Source organism: Cavia porcellus, unplaced genomic scaffold (genome assembly GCF_034190915.1).
Source record: "Cavia porcellus strain 051 isolate PalLab524CR breed Dunkin Hartley unplaced genomic scaffold, mCavPor4.1 scaffold_8, whole genome shotgun sequence".
NCBI classification, from domain to species: Eukaryota; Metazoa; Chordata; class Mammalia; order Rodentia; family Caviidae; genus Cavia; species Cavia porcellus.
In genome coordinates this window covers 25,069,735-25,096,575 of record NW_026947491.1, presented here as the reverse complement: position 1 = coordinate 25,096,575, position 26,841 = coordinate 25,069,735, and the positions used below count along the sequence as shown (strand labels likewise).

The following is a 26,841-nucleotide window of genomic DNA, read 5'->3' as shown; positions in this document are numbered from 1 at the left end:
AGTGGGAAAGGATTGTTCCTAGAAGTACCATATTTATAAACTTGCCTGAAACAACTTGACACTATCATACTTACTTAAAGATTGCAGCTCGTATTACCCAACAAATCCCTCCAGGAAATACTCTCTGAATAAGCCTTGCCATTACATTCACAAGAAAGACTCAAGAACCAAGAAAATTCAAGATATGAAAATTTTTTCAAAAATTTGAAGAGATGAATATGGGTAATCTGTCTTACCAGATATCAAGGCATAATATAAATTTATGTATTATTGTATAATATTTATGCTAATACTGTGATTTTTGTGGAGAAGTAAAATAGATAGTAGAAAGGTCAGAAACATCTAACCAGGAGTAGTTAGTGTGGGAATTAATAATTGTTATGCATAACAACACTTGCAGTATGTGAGTATGTGATACATTTTATAGACTTTTGTATGTGTCAGTATATTAGGGCATTGTCCTCAATCAGTCTGTAAAAGACAACTGCTCAAAAATAGTGATTTCAGAGAGTTTTTCAAAGAGTCAATATAATTGATCAGTCTAAGTAGATATTGAATGTTTGGGGCCTGTGTGAAAGTTTAGAGAATGTATTTTATTCATGACTTCCACAAAATAGCAAACACAGATTTAAGTCTTTAAAAACATCTTTTTTTCCCATGAACGACTGCTTCCTACACACACACATACACGCACACTTCAATAGCTACAATATTTTGTTACAATTTTAAGACAGTATAAATGTTATGCTAAAGTAGATGTGGAAATCAAGGGGGAAGCAAGGTACTGTAATAAGCGGACAAAATTCTTAAACTAGTATATCTAGTCTTGTTGAGCATTTTCTATATCCCTGTCATCTCGTGTAGGTTTAACATTGTCTTCCAAATATGTCACTCACATTCAGGCTTCATCATTAGGAATTGACATTTATTAAAAACAACATAAACACAGCATAGGCATCATGAAGATTAAACCTAAGAGTCAGAGAGAGGGTAGAGTTTAAGTGGATCTAAGTTAGTGGAGGAGGAAGTTTCTCGGGGGTTATGGTTTCTTCAGTGCTTTATAAGGCACAATCACACATCAGTGTTTTAGTAGGAGATTAAATACAAAGGTTCCGCCTCCTAGGTTAGAAATGTAAGCAAGACTACGAAGTAAATGTAGTTATGTAGTTAAGCAGTATAAGACGACATGACAGAGTAATTAAGTTTAATGTACCAAAATAAACATTTAAATGGATCCAGTAGACAAATCTGGCCCTCCTAAGAATCCGAAGAAGATTGTGTAGATGTGAACTGAAAGACACACCTGGGAGATCTTAAAAGAGGTGGCCAGGCCTGGAGGAAAAGCATTGCACAATGATGGGGACAGTGCCATGTGGATTAAGCTCACATCCGTCCTACCACAGAGCCAGGGGTGACCCAGGGCCAGGGCCTAACTCTGGGTCTACTTATCAACAGCACAAGAGAATACTAATGCTTATTTCACACTGTCTAAACATTGACTGAGGATTTAAATTAAGCAACAGTACCAGTACTCACTTGGCAAATGATAAGCACTTCACAAATGTCATTGCAGTGATTTCAGTTCTTCACCAATGAGTATTGGTATGGGAGAAGACAAGTGATTGCTTTAGGTTGTGTGTACAACGTAGTCATAATTCTGGCGAACACACACCCATGTAAGCCAAGAAAAGAGGATAACTTTGACAGTGCAGCTGTGAGAACATTTAAGCAAAATTAAATTCTAAAGAATTCACTTGAGCATTCAGTTATTCATGAGTTGGCTAACACCAGAACACAAGAGGTTGGTGCTTCCCAGAGAGGGTTGGGAGGGGAAGCTTTTGTGAAGTGGTTGCCAAAGCAAGACAAAACAATTCTGACTGGGTACACTGGGAAGCTTCTAGTTAGAGGTTAGCTAGTGATCCCTAATTGGCACAGTTTCTCATTTCAACTTACTGTGGATATTGGGCTTGATTTGTTTACATAGGAATTTAAGGTGCAGAGCTGCCCCAGACTAATGGGCTCCTCCAGTTATAATTTAAAACGCTTATTGACACACAATAATTGTACATATTTATGGTGTGATGATTTGACACGAGTGTGTTACACCATGAGCACATTAGGCTAATTTTCACATCTATAGCCCTGTACGTTTATTTTTGCCTTGCAGCGAGAGCATTCAGACACTTCTCTTCTCACTCACATGTGGAATCAGGGAGGCTGCATGGAAGTGGAGAGTAGACCAGTGGTTACCAGGCACTGGGGAGGGTATCTGGAGAGAAGTTGGTCAAAGGCCAAGCTAAAGCAGACCAGAAGGGGAAGTGCTGTGGTTCTATGTCACAGGAGCATGTCAATAGTTAATAGCAATATATATTTCAGAGCAACAACATTTAAACACAATCTTGTCCATGGAGACAAAGTGTCAGAGACCAGTTTCAGAGGTTTTATAAGCCAAGGAAAGTGTTAGAGCTTGTCAATGAATCAGAGTTACTTCTCATGATAAGAATTTTGAAAAGAATATAACAAGAATTGTTCAAATGAGTGGAAATTCCTGATTTACAATGCCAGTAAGTCATGCTGCTCTTATTGTCCTGGAAGTGGGCACTGTTTTATGCACACAGACCTGTGGATGGACAGTCCAGTTCTATTCCTTTCTGCTAAGCAGCAGCTGTGATGCAGCTGGCCTTCATCTTGCCTTGAGCTGTATTTGATTCACTCTGTCTTCATAGGGCTTCATACTCCTGCTTTATTAGTGTCTCATATTGAATTTATAGTCAATTCAAGATGCTAAATATTTTTCACACAGACTACTTAGGCTTCTCCTCCCTCAACTAGGCTTTGGAATGGAACTCAAAATTTCCCCTTATTACATTTTAGCTTGCTGGATTTAGTCCTTTGGCCATGTCTATTTACAAATATCATGCTCTATCATTGAACAGATTTTCATATCTAGTAAATACATATTCTATGATTTCATCCAAGTCATTGATAAAAATAAAGACTAAAATAAGAGGACTGATACAGCCCTAAAGTAAGTAACTATGAATAACCATTCAACTTGACATTAATCTTGCAATTAGTGTGCTCCAGGTATACAGACAGTAAACTGTATTACTCAGCCTAAGAAAATTTAGTATATAATTTGTGATTATATATAGTCAGAGTCCAGGGAAAATCCTTTAAACTGAAATTTGAAGGTGTGGCTCTGATATTTTACACTCACCGTAATTGTTCAAATCCAACAGGGTACAACTGTAGGGCTATCTTTCCTGTCAGTCATAAACCTGTATTTTTAGAAGGCAGACAGGAGCTCTCATAAATCCCTGATATGTGGTATTCATTGCTCTGCCCTGGGACATTTTGGCTACGATGACAGGGTTTTATGGTGAAATATACCTTTGAAAATCTTCACGTGGAATTCAGAGTTTTGCCTTGCGTGTAAAGCATTGGAAAGGTGTGGAAATGTCCCTCGGTGAGGAAGGACTTACTTGACTGAGAAATATTTGTTCACGAGACACTATTAATATAAACCTTTAAAGGAACTGCCATAGTAAAGCATGGAGAAAGAACCTTTATGTCCTGCAAAACAAGCTCAGGGATGAGGCCTCGAACCTCTCGAAATCGGATCATCAACCTGGGTGGGAATCTAAATCCTGAGGGGAAGAGAAAGGTTCAGGCCACCGAGATGGCACATGCTATTGGTTGTGCTTATTTTCTGTACTCCCCCTCCAACCGTCTGGGTGCCTTTCTCTATGCTGTAGGCGATAAGGAGAAAGAAAAACAGTGTCTGTGTTATTCATTGGCTTTGAGGGTGGAGGGGTGCTGGGAGGGAGCCAGTGGGTGCAGAGGCCTGCAGCTGGCTGTGCTGTGCAGCTGCCCAGACCGACGACCACATCTTCGTTCCTCCCTCCCTGCTTGTGTTGGGACCGTGGGATCATGAGAATGTCAAGGCGTGATTTCAATTTTCGATTACCCAGGAGTTGTGTCATCCAGCCAGTGACACGCTTCTGCCCGTGCTCCTTGCCCGAGAGCTGACCCTGCCTTTGAGAGCCCACCCTCCTTCCAGCATAAACCCAAATCCTGCGATTTTCTCATCCGTGAATTCTCCCACACACTGCAGAGGTCAAGTGTGTTTGATTACCAGAGATTATTTTGTCATTCAGTGGGCTACCACCCTACAGAGGCTCCTGCTGAGATCACAGTTCATTTTGCTGTCAGAAGTCTGTCCTGATGCTAATTCGTGTTGTCTCAGAAGCAAAGAGTTCCAGGTTTCTCCTTAGCTCAGATATAGGATCTTATGTTGCTGACCTGGAGCTTTTGGCAACAGCAATATTCTTAGACTCTCCTAAACAGTAGTTTTTTAACAAAACTCTTCAGGATCTAAACACACAGGTCACCTCAGCCACCCCATCTTCTTTGCTTCTCTGGCCTTCCTTCTGTTTCCTTTGGTGGCTGGTGTTGAAGAAATGACCCTCATGGAAGTTTTGCTGTCAGATCCTGTGGGGAACAAAGGACCCTCCCCTTAATCAAGGAAAGTCTGTGACTGGCAGAAGGTGTGTTGCAGTCTCATGTGGCATATAGGGCTGCAGGTTAAAAAAAAAAATAGAATAGATCCAGAGAAGAAACCTGCAGCTTGCTGCCAGGGTGACTCAGGCACGTCTCATCCCAGAGAGTCTCAGCTCCATAATGTCATGACTTGATCTTCAAAGCAAATGCAGGATGTATGGTTCTGTCGCTTCAATCAGTTTGGAAAAGATTCTCCAAGTGTGTATTTTAACATTAAAAATTAAATTGAGAGCAGTGTCCCTGGTCACACTATCCACTCATTTAATAAGGAAGGGTGGCAGGGACCTAATATCTATTAGCTTACTTGTGAGGAAACAGGATTTAGACTCCACGAGAATGGGATAGTGCTAGGAGAAGAAAATGAAAATTTCTTTGGACACATTCAAGTGTTCTTTTCTTTTTTTTTTCTTTTAAAAAGAAACAAAAGATAAACAAAAAATAAAGTTGAGTTTCAAAACAGGTTAGTAGGACATTTAAAATAATTGATACACTGCATATAGTTGTCTTCTTATAGATATGCAGAGAACAGGATACAGGCATGATACCTAGTCTAAACAACATTGGAACAAAAACATTCTTTTCAGGGAACAAATAGAAGCTAGCTGTATAATTATCATAATGAATGTGTGTGTGTGTGTATACATATATATAGGCATATATAATTTTTTCATTTTTTTCTACTTTCCCCATCATAGTTTGTCATTTTTTAGACAGCTTCCTCCCAATTCACAATATCTACTGTACATTTTGGATCCCATGTATTGGTTCAGTTTCTCACACCAGTGAGGCAATGCAACTTTTCCATATATGGATTTGATTAATTTCACTTACGAGTATGAGGGGTCTCGAGTTGCATCCATTTACCTATAAAAATCTCAAGTTTATCCATATTTATAGCTGAGTAGTACTCCATAACATACTTCATCTATTTTATCCATTCATTTGATGGGCATTTAGGTTGTTTCCAAGATCTGGCTATTATAAATCGTGCTGCTATAAATATGGGTGCACATATATCACTGTTGTATGATGTTTTTCATTTCTCTGGAAAGATAACCAGGAGAATAGCTGGGTCAAATGAAAACTCTACTCCTAGATTTTAAAGGAATCTCCATAGTGATTTCCACAGTGTTTTGTTTCATCAGTCTACACTCTCATCAACAGTGGAGAAGGGTTCCTTTTCCCCCAGCCCTGCCAGCATATGATACTGGTTCATTTTTTGATGATAGCCATTCATTCTGGGGTGAGGTGGAAACTCAGTGTTGTTTTAATTTGCATCTCTTGCATGACCAATGAAACTTTTTCCATATATATATAGTTTCTATTTGAACTTCTTCATCTGAGAAGTGAGTATTCATCTCAGATGTCCATTTCTCCCCAATTGGGATTTTGAATTTGGGGAGTCTGATTTTTTAAAATTCTTTGTATGTCCTAGATAGAAGTCTTTTATCTGAAGAACAGTTGCCTAAAATTTTTTCCCACTCATTGGGCTGCCTTTTCACTCTCTTGTTCATTTCTTTTAATATGCAAATCTTTTTAATAAGATGAGATCCCAGTTACTGATTCTTTGAAATACTTCCCTGGAGTTTGGGTTTTGTTCATGAACTCTCTGCCTACAATTGTGTCTTCAAGATTTCTACCTACTTTGTCTTCTAGTAGATTGAGTGTTTCTGTTTTAATGTTTAGATATTTGATTCATTTTGACTTTAGTACACGGTGATAGTCATGGGTCTAGTTTTAGTCTCTGGCATTCATATAGCCAGCTTTTCTAGCACCATTATTGAAGAACCTATCTTTCTTCCAGTGAACATGTCTGGCTCCTTTGTCAAAGATAAGGTGACTGTTTGCAGTTGGTCTACATCTTCTAGTCTGTTCCATTGATCCTCAGGTCTGCTTTTTTTGTGAGTACCATGTTGATTTTATCATAGTAGTTTTGTAGTGTAATTTTGGGTCTGGGATTGTGATGCTCCTGATTTATCATTATTGCCCAGAATTGCTTTACTATTCATCTTTTCTGGTTACAAATGAAATATAAGAATGTTTTCTCTAGATCTGTAAGGTATCTTAATTAATGGTATTTTGATTGGAATTTCATTAAATCTGTATAGAAATTTTGGGAGTATGATTATTTTCACTATATTGTTTCTTCCTATCCAAGAGCAAGGAATATCTTTTCATTTTCTGATATCATCTTCAATCTTCTTTTTTATGGTATTGAATCATATAATTTTCAAAGTATAGATCATTTACTTCCTTTGTCAGATTGATTCCTAAGTATTTTACTCTTTTGGATGCTACTGTGAAGAGTGTTGTTTCCCTAATTTCTCTCTCTGTGAGTTTGTGGCTGTGTCTAGGAATGCTATAAACTTTTGAGTGTTTACTTTGTATCTGGCTACACTGCTGAATTTGTATATTAAATGTTCAAGTTTTTTGGTGGAGTTTTTTGATTCTTCTATGTACAGTATCATGCCATTTGCAAATAATGATGATTTAACTTTTTCCTTTCCTATATTTATTCTTTTAAATTTTTTCCTTGTTTAATTGCTTTAGCTAATGTTTTCAGAACTATAATGAACAGGAGTGATGATAATGGGTATCCTTGTCTTCTTTCTAATTTTAGAGTGAAAGTTTTCTGTTTTTGACCATTTAGCATGATATTAACTCTTGATTTCTCATAGATGAATTTTGTAAGATTAAGGTAAAGGCCAATTCCAATTTTTTGTAGGGTTCTTTTTATCATTAATGGATGTTGGAAAAGTCCAACATCCATTAATTTTTGTCTTTGGTTCTGTTAATATGGTGTATTACATTTATTGATCTGTATATGTGGCATCCTACTTGTTCATGATGTGTAGCCTTGATGATTTGTTGAATTATGTTTCCATATGTTAATGTAGTTTTCATGGTCTCCTTTGTTGTTGATTTCCAATTTCATTGTGCTATGGTCAAATAGTATGCATGGGGTGATTTCAATACCTCACAATTACTTAAACATGTTTTTGTCAATTAATATATATTTTGGAGAACATTCCACATACAGCTGAGAGGAATGTGTTATTTTTTTTTAGTATTGGGAATTGAACTCAGGACCTAGTAGGTGCTGTGCTGCTGAGCTATATCCCAAACTCCAGAATCTGATCCTTATATTTTATGGTGGAACACTCTGTAAGCATCTACCAAGTCCGTTTCTTCACAGGCTTGGTTTTATTCTGGTATTTCTTTATTAATTTTTTTGGCTAGTTGATCTATCCATTTGTGAGACTGGCATATTAAGGTCCTCCTATACAATTATGTTAGTGTTTATTTGGTTTTTCATGTCATTTAAATTTTTTATGTAACTGGATGAGCCTGTGTTTGGTGTATAAATATTTATTATTGTTACCTCTTCTTGAAGTTTTTTCTTAATGAGTACATAGTGACCTTTTTGGATCACTTTTGGCTTGACATTCACATTGTCTGCAAATAAAACAGCTAATCCTGATTTTTTTCTGGGTTTCTGTGGTATGGAGAATTATTTTCCATACTTTGACTTTTAGTCTATGAGTTTCCTTTTGATTCAAATGTGTTTATTTAATGCAGCATCTTGTTGAATCTTGCTTCTTGATCCATTCTGCCAGCCTATTTTTTTTGATTGGTGAGTTGAGATCATTACACTGATGGTTATAACTGATATGTATTGGATTTTCTTTTTAATGTTGTTTCCTTGTTGTTTGTTCCCTGTCTTTTTGCTCTGTTTAATTGCTTGTCCTCCTTGGCAACTTCTTTCTGTTGGTGTTCCTGCCCCTGTGGTCTTCATTATCTCTTTCTAATATGTTTTTTAGAGTACTCAGTAGAGTTGGTTTCATGGTCATAAATTGCTTCAGTTGTCCTTTGTCATGGAACTACCTTATTTTTATATCAATTTTGAAACAGTTTTATGGGGTACATCAATCTGGGTTTAAGATTGTTTCCCTTTAGGGCTCGAAATACTTTACTCAAGTTCTTTATTTTAGGGCTTATGTTGAGAAGTATGCTGTGATTCTGATGGGCTTTCCTTTATAGGTGACATGTTTCTTTTCTCTAGATGCTTTTAATATTTTATCCTTTTGCTGAATTTCTGAAATTTAGTAGATTTACTTTGGCCATGGTCATGTAGTTTTATAGGATTCGGTTATTTCTACACTGAATTCTTCATCAATAGTTAGGATGTTTTCTATCAGTATTTGTGTGAACAGATTTTTAATGGCTTTTGTGCTGTCTCCAACTTTCTCACCAATTTTGGTCAATATTGTGTTGCTCTTCTTTGCTTCATTGTATAGTTGTTAGATTAAATTTTCACAGTATCTTGTGATTTTTAGGGTATCTTACTTTTCGTGATTGCTAGTTGCATTCCTATCTTCTAGATCTGATATCTCCACTTTGTTTTTATTCAACCTGCTGCACATACTTTCAGTGGAATTTCTCGACGCCAGTATTTTTGTTTAGATCTGTTTCACTGATCCCATGTTTTGCCTCTGTTTGGCATTCATGGTTTCCATCATTTTCCTGAGCTCCTCTATTTGATTATCTGTGCCTGCTTTAATGTCTTTTATTTGAATAGTCATTTCTTTTTGCACCTTAGAAATTATTTCTTCTATGGCCTCTTTCATTTGTTTTTTCACTTCTGCTACTATCATTTTATAGAATTTAATTTATTAGCTTCTGATTTCCTCTGTCTTGTGTTCTGGACTTGCCCCAGGTGAGCTGGGTGTTGTAGACTGCATTTTGATTTTTTTTGTCTTGTCATTTTCTATTGTTTTCTGTGTTGATGCTTTTAGATTTCTAGCCTTATCACTGATGTCGAGGCTTTTCCTAGGAGGTGTCCAGTCCTCAGGAGGTTTTCTCTATCCAGCACCAGCTGCCAGCAGTACTGTGCACCTCTTGCCTACACCACTATGCGCTGTTTGCTGACAAGCTGTCCTGGGGCAGTGGAGGAAGCACAGAATGTGGACCTATACTCCACTCAGCAACCCTGCCATGCCAGGGCAATAGAGGAAGTGAAGAGTTCAGACTGACACTCCTCTCCCTGGCACTGCTATGTTGGGGAACATGGAGGAAGGGCAGAGTATACATAAGCACTCTACTCACAGAATCCACTGGCCCAGAGAGCAGAGAGGAAGGGCTCAAATTTTAGATTTCAAACAAAAGAAAGCAAAAGAGTAAAACTTGTAAATGATACAAAAACTGAAGAAGGAATCAAATTCTTAAAGAAAAAGTTACTGATAATAGGGCATAAATATTAAAGAGTTGCATAAAACAATAAATATCATTAAGGTAGACCAGAACCCCACCAAATTTAGAACTGTAGCAGAGTAGACCTAAGCTCCACTTAGGAGAAAACTATCCCTTGGAAAAATTTAAACATTATTTTAAGAATAATATGGACTTTATATAGGAAGATGATTGGTTTCTTTTTAAAACATTAATTGCAATGTTATCTCTTTAGGGAAACACATTGGAAAATTCTATCTAAGAGACGAGTGATATAAAATGAGAATGAATGTGTTCTTTGTACTTCTGCAACATGATACAAGGTCTTATTTGCCTAAACAATTAACAACAGGTTTGTATTTGCCAAAAGCAAAACACAAAATCTGCAGATGCTCAAAAGTCCTCAGCATCCCAATTGACCTGGAGCAGCCCATGTGTTCCTCAGACACTTGCTCAGTTCTCATTTGTAGCTTGTTCCTCACCAGAAATTAACAAACACTCTCTCAGTGAAAGAACAACAATAGACTGGAATGCCGATGTATATTAAAGTATTTAACTTTCTTTTTCTATTTAAAGAAAGAAAAAAAAAACAAAACAAAGCAGTAAATGGGTACAAGTAATACAGAATTTCAAGAAAAAAATGTATAGTAAGAAATCACTAGTTAATAGATTACATATTGTCATCTTAGAAACAGTTGTCCAAGTTACAAAATTAAAGCATACAAAGTGGACATTCATACAGTGAGACTGCAGACATTTTACTTTCTTGACTACTGAAAGGTAAGGAAACTGAAGGCAAAAAGTTCAAGGGAAGAAAACTAGGTAACATGACTAATTGCTCAGGAGAACACTGTTTTTGAAATGTCAGGAGTCCTATGAAGGACACAGGAAAATCACCAGGTGCTATCATGGATGGATGACATGAGTCCAGAGACCAAGGCCTTGCCAAGGTGATCTCTGATGGGGTTATGGAGACGTGTGTCCTGCAGGGATACCGAGCCTGATCACATGCACCTATATCTGCAAGGTAAGAAGGACCTGCCTAAGGCCTTTCTGCAAAGGATGCCCAGGAAACACAGGGAGACAACTGACTCTACATGGCAGAGGATGAGGGAGTAGTCTTTGGAAAACATTATTCCAGGGAAAATGAGCAACTGATGAGATTATAAAGAGGACTTGGAACAGCAGAATATCTGCTGTTCTCTTCTTCCAAAACCTTGAAAACTCTGATTCAGGATCTTGGACCATGCACCTGAGGAGAGGGGCTTTACTATTTAGGATTGTATCCATAAAATTGCTATAAAATGTTTAAGATGATGCTTTTTATGTACCATTGTAAAGAAATATGTATAAAGGATGTTTTTCTCTCTTCACTAAAGAGTTACTGGCTCACTCTGGAAGAAACAATTATAAGAAGAATGGTTATAAATAACAAATGACAGATGACTTGCAGCCATAACTACTTACGTGAAGACAATATTGATTTAGCCCTCAAAATCCTTCAGTGTATTTTCACTGAATTCCAAGTAAAACTGAAGCACCTTGCCATAGTGAACAAAATCCTATGCAGTGACCTCCTCTCTCACCAGTTGCACCCGCTCCCACTCGTCATCCCTCTTTTTACTCCACCCTTTACAACCTTGCTGTTTGTCAAGCAAACCAAACCTGTTCTCGCCACAGGCCTCTGTGTTGGCTTTCCTCCATGATGGCCTGCTCACCCTACATCTTTCTTTTCCATTTCACCCAGGATTTTCTTGAATGTTACCTTTCAAAGAGGCCTTATCCAGTCTACTTGATATAAAAATAATTTCCCTCTACTGTCTTCATGCCCAGACATTCCCTCTTGCTTTATTTTAAAACTGAACATTTATCATTAATCAATATTATGCACTTGTTTACACACTGCTTGCTTCCTATTAGAATAAAATATTGCATTTATAAGAATAGTTGTAGTGTTTTTCGTTTTTCTTTTCTTTTGGTGACTCAAGCCCATGGGACAATAAGCACCTCATTCAAAATATTTAACTAAAAACTGTTTAACTAAAAACTTTAGTTTCTTAATTAAAAACTTGTTGCATACAGAATGGCTATAATCCAGAAATAGGGCTTATGAAGACAGTCTCCAGCTGAGGTTCTAAGCCTGGTGCCAAGGTAGGAGGCAGAGAGAATGCTGAGAAATGAGGGAGGCTGGCAGATTGGGCTGTGGATATGGATATGCAAATGCCCAGGCCAAAAACAGAAGGCCTGTCCAGGGCTGTGACAAGACTGGAAACTCAGAATGAAAAAAAGATACCACCTGGTGATCGTTAGAGGAGTGTTAAAAGAACAAGCAACTCTGTGTAGGGAGTTCTGAGGTCCATGAAGCAGCAGTAGAGTTGGGCTAGTCTTCACTTGTTCTGCAAGTGGAAATGGAATAAGAAGCATACTGGCTAAACACTGGTCCCACCATGTGCTGAAACTGCATGGTCAGGGAAGTCCGGTCAATCTCAGACACATATCAGGCCCAGACTATACCGTTTCCTGCATTACAACACAGCTCGAATTCATGATTTGAACGTTTTTTGAACTATTGTGATTTCCCGTCAAGCTCAGTGCTGGAACTTTCTGTTGAAACTCGTGACATCCATAAGAAAACATTAAAATATGGTAAGTAGACCACTTCAAACACTAATTTTCTGAGAACTGAGAATCTCTGTTGTATAAAATCATATGATAGCCTTACTAGCTTGTAGAACCATCTCAGACTTCCAAAGACAATGCAGTAAATATTTTCTTGATGCTGATGATCCAATTAACAACACCAAAGACCGGGAATATAGCAAAAAGGAATTTAAAAGTAAATTATCTGATTCCCAAAGTATAAGAAACAAGTGACCACGCCTGTCTTTTCTCTATAAAACAAAGCAATAATAAAACTAGCAAGATAAAAAACTGAAAATGAGTGTTCTTAACTCCAATATTTTTAAATACATTGAGTCAATATTTGCTGAGGAAAGATTGAATACAGATTACAATGCACCTATAATCCAACTTTAGTTTTAAAAACATACTTTTAAGTTTGGAATGTTTATAGGCAAGTTTGTATATCCAAAATACATCACGCCCCAGCACATTTCTTAAAGTTACTACAATGTTTAACTCATTTAGTACCAGGAGTGACTTACTCATATCAGTTTAACAAGTCTCGGCAGTGTACAAGTGGAAGAGATGGAAGAGATACTATCACAGCTTATAAACAGAGAGGAGAATGACTAATGTTACCAGACTTGGAAGTGCCAAGTTTTTTTAAAAAGTTTCAGTGTTGATCTCCATGATAGTTTAATAACAGACACAAACTGCCCCGAGTCTCATTCATCAACATGAATGAGGTGGGATTTCTGCAAGCACAGGTGTGCATCATAGAGGTGTGCACATGCCTGTAGTATGTGTTCTTGCGCTGCCATTGAAGATGAGGTGGATAAGAGGGGAAATGCCTTGATGCTGTCCTCAGTGTTGACAGGACACAAGCCAAGGAAAAGACCTCCTGTACCATATTGTGACCATTCCAAATAGAGCCCAGAGATGAGATGTGCCCAGAGAATAGAGTGGATCTGAAGTAAATATTAATAGCTGTTTTCCACTGTAGGAAAAATGTACATGATCGGCTGGTCTCAGATTTCTCTTTTGTAGCCTCTACCTAGACACTTTTGTTCCCTCTGCTTTTCTAGGTAACACATTATTTTAGCTGGAGGGACGCATAGTAGTCTAATAAACTAAAAAGGGTTTTGATTTTCTTGGAATCTGTTAGTAGTGGAGCCAATCTGAGTTTAACTTGAGAAACAAGACTATGTCCTGGCCCCCATCTCCTTTTTGGAAAATACTGGTGATAGTTCTGGGTAGGACTTACAAATCATGGCATTACTTAGGATACTTACTAAGAGCATAGATTTTTAAAAGCATATAATATCCCTTTATAACAACTGATCTTTTATTTTGTGACTACTTGCTTACTTATGATGCCTGGGGTTTCCCTGTCCTGATTTTAAAATCAGCCACTTTAGCAAGTCAGGTATGTTTTGAAATGAATATGTCAGAACATTATTATAATGAATCAGTATAACTTCAATCTAAGAAAAGCCATCTATAACCAACCAATAACCAACATCATATTAAGTGGACAAAAACCAAAACGATCAGTATAAAATCAGGAACAAGACAAGGATGTTCACTATCACCGTGCCCATTCACTGTAGTGCTAGAAACATTAGCCAGAGCAATTAGATAAGAGAGAAATAAGAGGAATAAGAATAGCTAAACAATTACCATTATTATCATCATTCACAGATGACATGATACTCTACATAGAAGATTCCCAAAACTGCATCAAAAGACTTTTAGATTTAATAATCATGTCAGTAGCATAGCTGGATACAAAGTCAGCACTCAAAAATCAATAGCATTCCTGTCCACAAACAATAAACTCACTGAGAAATTAGGGAAACCACACCCTTTACAATAGCAACCCCAAAAGTGAAATACTTAAGTTATCAATCTAACAAAGAAAGTAAAAGATCTATACATTAAGAATTACAGTACTGTGAAAAATGAGATTGAAAAAGCTATCAGAAAATGGAAAGATATTCCTTGCTCATAGATAGGAAGAACCAATACAGTAAAAAAATGGCCATACTCCCAAAATTGTTAATGCCATCCCAATCAAAATAGCATTAGCATACCTCACAGATCTAGAAAAAACATTTCTAAAATTCCAGAAACATCCCTAAAATTGGGACCAGAAGAGATCTAGAATAGCAAAAGCAATCCTGGGCAGCAAAGGCAAGGCAAGAGACATCACAATTCATGACTTCAGATTATACTACAAAGCCACTGTAATAAAATCAATAGGATATTGGCAAAAAAAAAAAAAAAAAAAAAAAAAAACCCAAAACAAAACAGACCTAAAGGTCAGTGGAACAGATTAAAAGATGCAGACACAAATACAAATACACCCAGTCACCTTATTTTTGACAAAGGAGTCAAACATGTTCACTGAAAGAAGCATAAATTCTTTGACAAATGGTGCTGGAAGAACTAAGTTTCTCCATGTTGAATACTAAAACTAGACCCATGCCTATTTTTTATAGAGCAGAATATATTTATTTAGATAAAGACACCTTTCTGAGAGAGACACAGAAGTGGTCCCAAGTGGGTTCCCAAACACTGTCTTTTCTAGGGACTTTTATACAGTAAATCCAGGATGTGAGGCAAATCCAAAGCAGGAGGGGGGCATGAGAACTCATAAGGTGGGCATGAGGTGGGACAGAACTGTGGTCAATCAATAAGGCTATGAGTGTAATTACTCAGGACAGATTGATAAATCAGGATCCAATAGGGAAGCAAGTCAGGTGAAAGCAGGAACAGGGCCTTTGCTTGTAGGGGTTTGGATTAGTGGCTTCTTCAGGATTCCTCAAGGTGATCAAAGTGTTCAAATGATATACCTACTTAGAATATCAATCTCTGATGTTTATACTTAGGGTGTGGGTTTATTTGTTTTGTCTTTTGTCTTGAGATTTGGGCCACAGCAGAGGTGTCTGTCTTCTCCAAGGTTTCAAGGTTTCTGGCCTTCTGCACTGGCTCTTTCAAGCACCTAGCCCTGTCTGACTGCCTATAATATTTCTATCTGTCTTAGTTATTTTTTACTCATCCCTGAGTCAAAATACCTGATGCCCAAAGTTGGGAAAGGAAAGTATTATTTCTTACAGTTTTTGGAGGTTTCAGTCCATACTCAGTTGACTCCAAGGAAAGGTGGCATGGCAGGGCTGCAATTCATGGCAACTGCAAACAGCAAGGCAGAAACTGGCAAGAGAGAGACATACACCTTCTTCCTGCCATTACATTGTATCCTGGTTCCACCACTATATGGGTGTAGCACTGACAATGCTAGCTCTAGAAAATGAACCAATCACAAATGCATAACATAAAGGCATGAGGCCTGGGGGCCACTGATGTAAACCATGACATTCCACCCCTGACCCCCATAACTCATGCACATCTTTTATACAAAAGATATTTAGTCTATCTCCAAGAGTTGCCAAAGTCCTAACAGTTTCAGAATTGCTGAGAAGTCCAAGTCCCAAGTCTCCTCCAAGATCTATGGCAACCTCTTACCTATAACCCCCTGTACAAATGAAACAAGGTTAAACATTTCTGAAATGCAAAGGCACAACATAAACATTATCATTCCAAAAGTTACAAACAGGGAAATAGAAAGCATTGGAAACAAAGCAAGTCCAACATCCAGCAGGGCGGAGATTAAATCCTAGAGTTCCATGCTCAGCATTTGAAGCAATCTGGTTGCAAGCTTCAAAAGGTTTGTGTGATTCCACCCCCACAGCACTTCCAGGGATTCCAGCTCTTGAAGTTTCTCTCTTAAACCCTCTCTGCTCACTTTTTGCACCTTTTCTTGGATGATCCACATTCCTGGCTTTTCCAAACTTCTGGGGTCTCCACTGCACCTTTGTCTTCACCTTTACATCTTTACAAATTGCCCTCTCAGGGGAACACTGCTTGGCTTCCCAGGCCTTTTGCAATTGAGGTGGAAGCCATCTTACCCCCAGAATTTGTGCATTTTCCTTGTACCTAAAATCAGCACCTGTGGTTGCCATCAAGATTTGCTGCCAGCTGGATCAGTAGCCAGGCTTTTCTCTATCTTGGAAAGAGGGGTCAGTTGCCTGGATCTTTAGGCTCTGTGAACCTGATTGTGAAGAAAAGCTTCTCTATGTTGCCACCATTCTGGAACCTCATGTGGCCTCTAGAGCATGGTGCTCTGTAGCTTTCTCTTCTGATCAAATTCTTTCACTTTTGCAGTTTTGAGGCTGCAAAGGGTGATGACCTGCTGCTTCCTGGGATGCCCTATGGCCATCTTTCTTATATCTTTGTTTCTTCTCAGCAATCAAAGTCTCAACTCTATCTTTACAATCCACAACTTTATTGGAGTTTTGCTTTTGGCCAAACTTACAGCATTGTACATTATCCTGCTGGGCTCTTTGCTCTTGATTTGCAACATAAAGCCCCTAACAATAGCCATGCCACAGCCTCAACATTTGACTGCCTTGAAATTTCCTTTGCCAGATTAATCAGTCCATTGCCCTTAGTCTCAGTCTCAGGCAAAGTCTCTGGGCATGAGCAAAATGTAAACTTTCTGCCAAGCCATAACACACATCGTGGGGAGTCCAATAACCAGTGCAGTCCTTCTTCCCAGTAGAAACCTCCCAAGCCTGGTCTTTACCATCAGGCTTTCTATCAGCCTTCTGGTCTCCTGAGCTCTGACTAGAATTTCCTCTACAGAACAGCCTAAGCTGCTCCAGCTCTCTGCATCCAGGCAACATGTCTGAACCTTCCCAAACTCTGCCCACTAGCCATTTCCAAAGCCTCTTGAAAAACATGGTCAGGTATAGTCACAGCAATGACCCCACTGGCAGTACCAAATTCTGTCATAGTTACTTTTTATTCATCGCTGAGACAAAATACCTGATGCTCAAAGTTGGGAAAGGGAAGGCTGATTTCTTATAGTTTTTGGAGGTTTTCGTCCATACTCAGTTGGCTCCAAGGCAGGGTAGCATGGTGAGGTCACAGTTCATGGCGGCTGCAAACAGTAAGGCAGAAACCAGCAAGAGAGAGAGCTACACCTTCTTCCTGTCATTACATGGTATGCTGGCTCCACCCCTATGTGGGTGTAGCACTGACACCATGAATCCAAGCTCTAGACAATGAACCAATCACAAATGCATAATGCAAAGGCATGAGGCCTGGGGGCCACTGACATGAACTATGACACTATCTAAGTCAGTTGCCTATAACATTCCCCACTCTGAAGAAATACTCCAAATTACCATGAGAGAGAAGTGGGTGATGACCCCTGTGGCTTCCTCAGGCTGAAGGAGATTGTAGTTGTTGATTGTCAGTGAGAGATACTCTGTAGAGGGCCTATTTAAAGGCCCTCAATAGAAACCAGGCATCTTCATCTTGTGTAGGCAAACAGCTTTAATTCTGGAGTAGACAAAGCCAAAGAAACAATTAAGTATTCATGGGTCAAATACTAAAATCATCAGGATAATTACAAGTATAGTTAGCAAAGATTTTCACCAAGAGGAACTAGTAATGACTAGAGGATAAAGATAAGGTCCAGGAAATCTTAGAGTCTGACATGTCATTGATTTGTTGTCTAATATCTTGAACAGCTATTTAGATATTAGCAGATGGATCAGGAATGTACACACAACATCCAGTTTTTACAATTGCACAAGTATCTCCTGTGTTGCTGTTAGAACATGTAACGCCATCTGATTTTGAAGGATAGTCTCATCAATTTTAATTCTGCATTTAGGAGAGACCAGATGCTATGTCATTTAAGGCCTACCAAGTATAGTTAGTTAAGGCCTCCCTATGTGTCACATTACTCTCTGGACAGGATCTGGTAGATCCCAGTAAGAAGAATCTAAAATCTAGCATATTTGTTATTGGTATTATCAATATGATTAATTGGGTTTGGCATCTTTAGTATGAACAAATTTTAATCAAAGCACGTATAATCAAAGTATATATAACAAGGCATGTATAATCAAAGCACATGCATTAGAACTAACAGGTAAATTAAGAAACTGTTTTTAAGAGATAGCAATTGAACCCATTGGCTCTTCTGTCCCTTATTGATGGAGTCTGACATTTTGTCATAAATCCCTCTAGCTTTAGTTGTAATTATCTCTTCATTTTTGACAATGTAGGAGAACCAGATCAATATATTTACTGACCAATGAAAAACTCTCTTTATGGTTTCATACATGAACAACAATGCATACTGTTTTGTAGAAACCAGTCTCAGCATCATTTTAATTAGTTGGCAATCTGGATATGTGTCACAGCATTTAGTCAAGATAAAAATCCTTCCAGGATTGGAGTTGGGCTTTTAGGCATAACTAAAAGGAATGAGTGTAGAGGAAGTTATCCCAGTTACATTTTAAGCAAACATTTTGGTGACTGTTTATTAAGGTACAATGCCTGGAAGTAAAACCAGAGTTGAGAAGGACAAAGAGACATACACCAGTGCCCAGCAATTGGGTGCTTTTTAATCTCTCATCGTGATTACTCAGGGCTCCTCCATGGAGGTAAAAGTAGAGAAGACAATCTGGCCAGAGGGAGGTGATGAGTACCCTGAGGCCCTTAAGTCTTGTAGGATCAGCCGATAGAATGAGTCTGAACTCTGGGGCTTTATCCTCAGAGGGCAGCCCAACCTCCAGTGGTCACCTTTGCACTTAAGGCATGGCTTAGGAGCCTCTTACAGCAGTCCCTGTTAAGGTGACCTGGCTTTCCACAGTAGTAGTAGTTGATTCTAGTCATTAAGGTCTTCTTGGAGCCCCTAAAATCAGACTTAAGATCTATTTCTTTTAAGGCCACAACAACGCAGCCACTTTTTGGTCTCTTTGTTTTCTGTTTTTGGTTTTCTCTCAGTCCTAATTATAGAATACTAAGGAGGCAGTTTTTACTAAAGTGTTAAGAACTGTCTAGAACAAAGGCTATCTTTTGTAACTTTTTCTAATATCTGGGGTAGATTGGGTAGTAAATATGTCTTTAAGTAGAATTTGTCCCTCTATTGAGTCAGAATCCAGGGAAGTATGCCTCAAGTAAATGATTTAAGAAGTCAGAGGAGTTTTCAAATCTCTCCTAAAAAATAGCTGACAACTTTTAAAAAATTAGAAGTCTTAGTTTTTGTCCTTCTTAGACCTTTAAGAATTCACATTTGAAAATGTCTTATGCTCTAATCTCTTGTCTGGTTGCTAGACCAATAGGGAACTGCTTGCGCCCCATAGGGAATTAGTTGTTCCACTGGCAATCTTCTGGCTGTCTAAAATTAACAAGAGGAGAGTCATCTCCAAATGCAATAGCTAGAAGTCAATGTTTGAGTTAAGATTAACATTATATCTTTTCAATCTAGCTCATAAGTCTGATTAAGTCCTCTAAAGACATTGATGTACTTACTTAGGGTCATCTGAAAATTTTCCTAGTTCTAGCTTACCTTGTTTTAAGCCACTGAGAGAAAGAGATCTATGAACTGGCAAAGTCTCATGTGAATTATATTTATACCTTAAACATAAATAAGAATTATTTATCAATGTTAAAAATTTCAACATTTTTTTCTCTTTTTTATAGTATACCTTAGTTGCAGAAGAGTATCATAATTAGTACTTGCTTCTACATTCCATTTTGGCTCTAGGGGATATGTATGCCTATAGTGCATGAGACTTTGACATTGAGTTACCTGTCTATACAAAAAGGAAATAATTAGGCACACATTTCTTATTCTTTTGTAATAATGTCCTTAAGGTATCCTTCAGGTTGATTGCACCCCAGGGAAAGTGGATGCCATCTGGAAAGAGTAGAAGACAAATTCAACTTTTATCCACCCTTGAAGAAGGCATGCAACTTTATCTTCCCCAGTAGCTGGTGAACATTGTTTTTATTGTGACAGTAATGTTTAAAGAAGGAAGCATAACTTTGTAATAAACAATTGATTTTGTTTATTGGAACAGAGCATATGTAAAAAGGAGAGTTGGGAGGAGTGTGCTTCCCAGGTTGTAAGGAGCTCACCTCTAGAGATAGATAGAACAATTGACTGGAGGAGCCTTGCCCCATGAACTAGGATGAAGAAGTCTCCAGACACTGTGTCCTCAATCTAATTACCTAGTCAACCTTTCCTAGCAACAGGACAAGGCTATGCTTTATTTAAATTTTTATATCATTGAAGCGCACAGGTTAAGTGTACTTACTATCTAGTAGTCATATATTATATGCTAGCAAAGATTGCATCACTCTTCCTTGCACACATACAAGAAATACCTAATTAACATAGGTAAGGCACAAATGGAAATCATTCCCTTACTATTTACTATGAAATGTAAACAATTGTTACAGGCTGCCTCAGCCTAATCTCTGAAAGGAGAGGTAGTAGCAGTGATCTTAAAATCCACTGAAAAGTTTAGGTAGAGTTTTTAGTCTACTAGCAGAGAAATAAGTATGACAGATAAATGACGATGCATCTGTAGCTGGGAAGCCATTTTCTAGTGAGGAAACCTTGGGTGTCCTGGCCATGACCTCTAAATTGTTCTCAGTTTGTATTGGCCCACACAACCAGAGGTCAGTCTCCAGAAAGGAACCCAGCTGTCTGTCTAATCAATGCCTAACTAACTCCATTGGCTACTGGCTTCAATGGGGATTAACCAAAGGGATGCTGGGAAAACCTGTCCTCTGCTTTTAAGAGTGGCAGCTGTGGTAGGAGCTTTTAATTAGCTCACAAAGTTTTAAAGAAATAGTTAAAAGTTGGAGCAAGATTATTATCTAGGGCTTTGTAAATTGACACTAAAGGTTTTAAAGTCTGCAACTTGAAAGACTGGAGAATCTCCTCAGTCTAAATGTGTTTTGGTCCCATAAGTGTGCTGCTTTTGGAAATATCTCCTTCTGGTTTCACCCAGAAGTCGGTTCTTTCCACTGTGTGTGTCATGTTCAGTCCTCCAGAGGATACTTGCCCAAAAGACTAAGCTGGGACATAGCTTTTATGTGTGTTCTTCTGGAAAGACAAAATTCTGATATCTCATCTGACCCAGAGACAACGTATGTGTTCCTCATCTAAGATGACTTCTCTGTCTTTGGTGTTAGCAAACACTCATTTTCTATGGGCTTAACTTAGGGAAGAAACATTGTAATAGTCTAGAGTTCTTTCTGATTTTAAATACCTCTGAAAAGTGAAGTACAAAGTAATGGTAAAAGATTGGAAATAAACCAAAGAAAGGAAACTGAAGCAGAACAGGCTTGACATTTCCTTTAGGGTACAGAGGAGGGTCAGAGCCAGTCTGTCCCAGTGAAACCTGTCCTCTAATCCTTAAAGAATGGCCACCAGGATAGTGTGTTTAACCAGTGAAAAGAATCCCATATTTTATTATATAGTTTAAGTTTAAGTTAGACTTTAAGAAAACTTGTTTTATAGAAGTTTATCTTAGAATGTATTAGGAGTATTCTAATATTAGTGTAACACTATTGTCTAAAGGCAAGCAAGGAGTACCAGTAAGTTTAATAACTAATTCAATGCAGCATATACAAGAACAAAATAAGGATAAAAATGTCCTGTTAAAATATCATAACCATTTTTTTATTTAAAGAGAAAAAAAAAGCAAGGAAATAAAATTAAAAAAAAAACAAAGCAACAAAAGGGTATAAATAATACAGAATTTCAAGGAAAAAATACTGTAATATACCACTAGTTAATAGGTTGTATATTGTCATCTTTGAAATAGTTGTCCAAATTATAAAATTAAAGCATGTAAAGTGAACATTCATACAATGAGATTGCAGACAGTGCTGATCAATGATCCAACAAAAGTTCATTAATATGGATTTCCATCCTACACACTCAAACATACATGCAGTTATATCCCTTAGACCACCTTTCTTTCCTCTCTTTTTAATAACAATTACACTTTTTGGGTTTTTTTTAGTCCCACGATTCTTACTATTTTTTTGGAGAGAATAAAACCTAACGTGGCTAAACAAAACAGAGTCGGTTACAACAAAAGGATGGGCATAGTACATGATGTCAAAATAGAATATCAGGTGATCTAAAATGGTTACCATTGTGCCTGTTGCTATTTTTTTAAAAGTTACCTATATCATTAGGTATAATAAAATTGATCAAAACAGTACAGAACAAGACCAACAAAACCTACACTGGAGACCTTACAGGATTTCAAAAGAATAGTCAAACCATAATGGACATCTTAGTGAATCTTATTGCCTTCAAAGTGGTTGCCTATACCCTCAAACTTGATACTATCAAACAAAATAGAATATAGTAAAATCTGACAGAACAAGATGGGGAGAGCAATACTGGGGATCGTATCAGGTTAAAGGGAAAACAAAAAAGTTACTATATCCCGCTATTTTTTAATTTAGTTTTCCCTTGATTGAAAAAAAATGTAAGAAAAAAATAGATTAATTTTTAAAAAGGGTGGGATTGAGGTAAAAGAGGACATTGTATTAGAACAACACAGGTCAGAGCCGAACAATTTAAACATTGTTGTGTTTCACCCCAGATAATCTAACATAATAGTAGTCACCATACTGCCTCCTTCCTTGAATTATTTGAGTATAACTTCATATACTATAGCATCAAGCATATCAAATCAGTCTGAAGCTATTCAAGAGAATGAAGAAATTACAGGGTACTTAGAACCAGTTAACAGAAAATGAACAATGGTTTCTATATTATCTCTTTGCCTATAAAAAATTTTGTTTATACTATCACACACAGTAAAATATAGTAAGATACCACATGTTAAAACCAGTGGAAACAGGTGTACAACAGCTTGATGTGACTTCAAAACAAGATGATATTAAATCAGCACTAACTTTTATGATGTGTTGTTTTCTTCAAAATAGCTATTCGTACTATCACCAATACTAAAAATCAAACAACCCAGGTTAAAACTATTGCAATTAATGAGTGATAACATTATATGGATTCAAACCAATATGATTGGGAATCATGATTACCACATACTTTTATGTATTCTTATCATTTCTGACACTAGGGAAGCTATTTGGTGTTTATACATGTGAGTTTGATTTATTTCACTTATGAGTATGGTCTCAAGCTGCATTCATTTATTTATAAATATCTCAATGTGATCATCCTTTATAGCTGAGTAGTACTCCATTGTATAAAAATACAACAACTTTTTTTATCCATTCCTCAGTTGATGGACATTTAGATTGTTTCCAAGATCTGGCTATTACAAATTGTGCTGCTATAAACATGGGTGCACATATATCACTGTGGTATGATGCTTTCAGTTCTTCTGGGAATATGCCTAGAAGTGGAATAGCTGGGTCAAATGGGGCTTCCAGTCCCAGCTTTTTGAAAAATCTCCAGACTGACCTCCACAATGGTTGTACTAGTCTACACTGACACCAACAGTGTAGGAGAGTTCCTTTTTTCCCACAGCCTCTCCAGCATTTGTTGTTGGTGGTTTTCTTGATCTTGGCCATTTTTTCACTAGTGAGATAAAATCTCAGTGTGGTTTTAATTTGCATTTCTCTAATGACCAGTGATGGTGAACATTTTCTCATGTATTTATTTGCCGTTTGAATTTCTTCATCTGAAAATTGTTTATTCATCTCAGATGCCCATTTTTGGATTGGGTCTCTGAATTTTGGGGCTCTGATTTTTTAAAAATTCTTTATATGTTTTAGACAGAAGTCCTTTGTCTGAGAGACAGCTCACTAACGTTTTTTCCCAGTTTGTGGGTTTTCTTTTCACTATGCTGGAGGTATCTTTTGACGTGGAGAAACTTTTTAATAAGAGGCTATCTCAGTTATTGATTCTAGGAAATATTTTCCATGCGGCTTGAGTCCTGTTCATGAATTCTCTACTTACCCCGATGTCTTCAAGGTTTTTACCCAATTTTTCTTCCAATAGATTTAGTGTTTTTTTTTATATTAAGATCTTTGATCCATTTAGATTTTATTTTAGTACATGGTGGTAGGCACGGGTCTAGTTTTAGTTTTCGACAAATGGAGAGCCAGTTTTTCCAACACTATTTATTAAAGAGACTATCACTCTTCCAGTGAACCTGTTTGGTCCCTTTATCAAAGATAAGGTGGTTGAGTGTGTTTGTAGTTGTGGTTGTATCTTCTAATCTATTCCACTGATCTTTGCCTCTCTTTTGGGTCCAGTACCATGTTGATTTTACTACAGTTGCCTTGTAGTATAACTTCAAGTCAGGGATTGTGATACCTCCTGCCTTGCCTTTGCTGCTTAGAACTGCCCTTGCTATTCTAGGTCTCTTCTCGCTCCAGATGAATTTTAGGCGTGATTTCTTGAGTTCTATGAGGTATGTTGATGGTATTTTTATCGGGATTGCATTGAATCTGTATAAAAGTTTTGGGAGAATGGCCATTTTCATAATATTTATTCTTCCTATCCATGAGCAAGGGATGTCTTTACATTTTCTGAGATCATCTTCAATTTCATTTTTCAGTGTATTATAATTTTCCCTGTATTGGTCTTTCACTTCTTTCGTAAGAGTAATTCCTAAATATTTCTTTTTTTTTTTTTTTTTTGGTTGCTAGTGTGAAGGGTGTTGCCTCTCTTATTTCTCTCTCTGTGACTTTCTTGTTAGTGTATAGAAATGCTATTGATTTTTGAGTATTGATTCTGTATCCAGCTACATTACTGAATTTATTTATTATACCTAGGAGTCTTTCAATGGAGTTTTGGGGATCTTCTATATAGAGTATCATGTCATCTGCAAATAATGATAATTTAACTTCTTCTTTTCCTATCTTACACCTTTTATTTCTCTCTCTTGTCTAATTGCTCTGGCCAGTACATCCAGTACTATATTAAATAGGAGTGGTGAAAAGGGACATCCTTGTCTTGTGCCTGATTTTAAAGTAAAGGCCTTCAAGTTTTGGCCATTTAGTATGATATTGGCTGTTGATTTGTCATAGATGGCCTTAATTATATTGAGGTAGAGGCCATCTATTCCAATTTTCTCTGAGGTTCTTATCATGAATGAATGTTGGGCCTTATCAAAGGCTTTTTCTGCGTCTATAGAAATAATCATATGATTCTTACTTTTGCTTTATTGATTTGGTGGATTACATTTATTGATTTATGTATGTTGAACCATCTCTGCATGCCTGGGATGAATCCCACTTGGTCATGGTGTATAATGTTCTTGATGATTTGCTGCATCCTATTTGCCAATATTTTATTAAGGATTTTTGCATCTGTGTTCATTAGGGAGATTGGTCTGTAGTTCCCTTTTTCAGTTGGGTCCTTCTCTCATTTTGGTACTAGAGTAATATTTGCTTCTAGGATTGATTTAGGAAGGATTGCTTCCCTTTCAATTTCATTGAAGAGTTTGAGTAGTGTTGGCATTAGGTCATCTTTGTATTTCTTGTAGAATTCTGTAGTGAATCAGCCTGGGCCTGGGCTCTTCTTTGTAGGTAAAGATTTAATTATGTTTTCAGCTTCATTAATAGAAATTGGGTTATTCAGTAGTTTTACATCTTCATGACCTAGCTTTGGTATGCTTCTAGGTATGCTTCTAGGAATCTGTCTATTTCCTCTGTGTTGTCAAACCTTTGAGAGTAGACGTTTTTGAAATAGGTGCTGATGATCTTCTGTATTTCTATATGGTCTGTAGTAATTTCACCTCTTTCACTCCTTATTGCATGAATTTGAGCTTTTTCTTCCCTTTTTAAAATAGGGTTGGCCAGGTGCTTATCTATTTTATTTATTCTTTCAAAGAACCAGCTCTTTGATTCGTTGATTTTTTGGATTGTTTTTTGGTCTCTATTGCATTGATTTCTGCTCTGATTTTTATAATTTCTTGTCTTCTTTTGGCTTTGGGCTTGACTTGCTCTTCTTTTTCTAGATGTTTGAAGTGTAACATCAGGTTATTTATTTGTATTCACTCTGTTTTCCTAATGTGGGAACTCAGTGCAATAAATTTTCCTCTGAGGACAGCTTTCATTGCATCCCACAGATTCCGGTAAGTTGTACTTGTGTTTTCATTTGTTTGTAGGTATTGTTTAATTTCTTCTTTAATTTCCTCTGTGACCCACTGATTATTCAAGAGTGTGTTATTCAGTTTCCATGTGTTTGTGGGATTTTTGCAGTATCTTTTATCATTAATTTCTAATTTCATAGTGCTATGGTCTGATAGCATGCAAGGGACAATTTTGACCCTTTTGCACATATTTAAATATGTTCTGTGAATTAATATATGGTCTATTTTAGAGAATGACCCATGTACTGCTGAGAAGAATGTGTATTCTGTTGTAGTTGGGTGATATACTCTGTATATGTCTATTAAGTCTATTTGTTCACAGGTGCAATTCAGTTCTTTTATTTCTTTGTTGATTTTCTGTCTGGTTGATCTGTCCATTGGTGTCAATGGTGTGCTAAGATCTCCTGTCAGAATTGTGTTACTGCTAATTTGGTATTTCATTTCT

General features: G+C 37.3%; 1 long non-coding RNA gene across 1 annotated transcript in view; it reads right to left on the bottom strand.

The window, feature by feature from the left end:
* Positions 1 to 26,841, bottom strand: part of LOC134477156 (uncharacterized) — a 49,995-nt gene that overhangs the window by 13,057 nt on the left and 10,097 nt on the right. Inside the window, exon 2 of the long non-coding RNA XR_010049067.1 lies at positions 17,664 to 17,820. This is a non-coding gene — a long non-coding RNA (uncharacterized LOC134477156). The remainder of the gene's footprint in view (positions 1 to 17,663; positions 17,821 to 26,841) is intronic.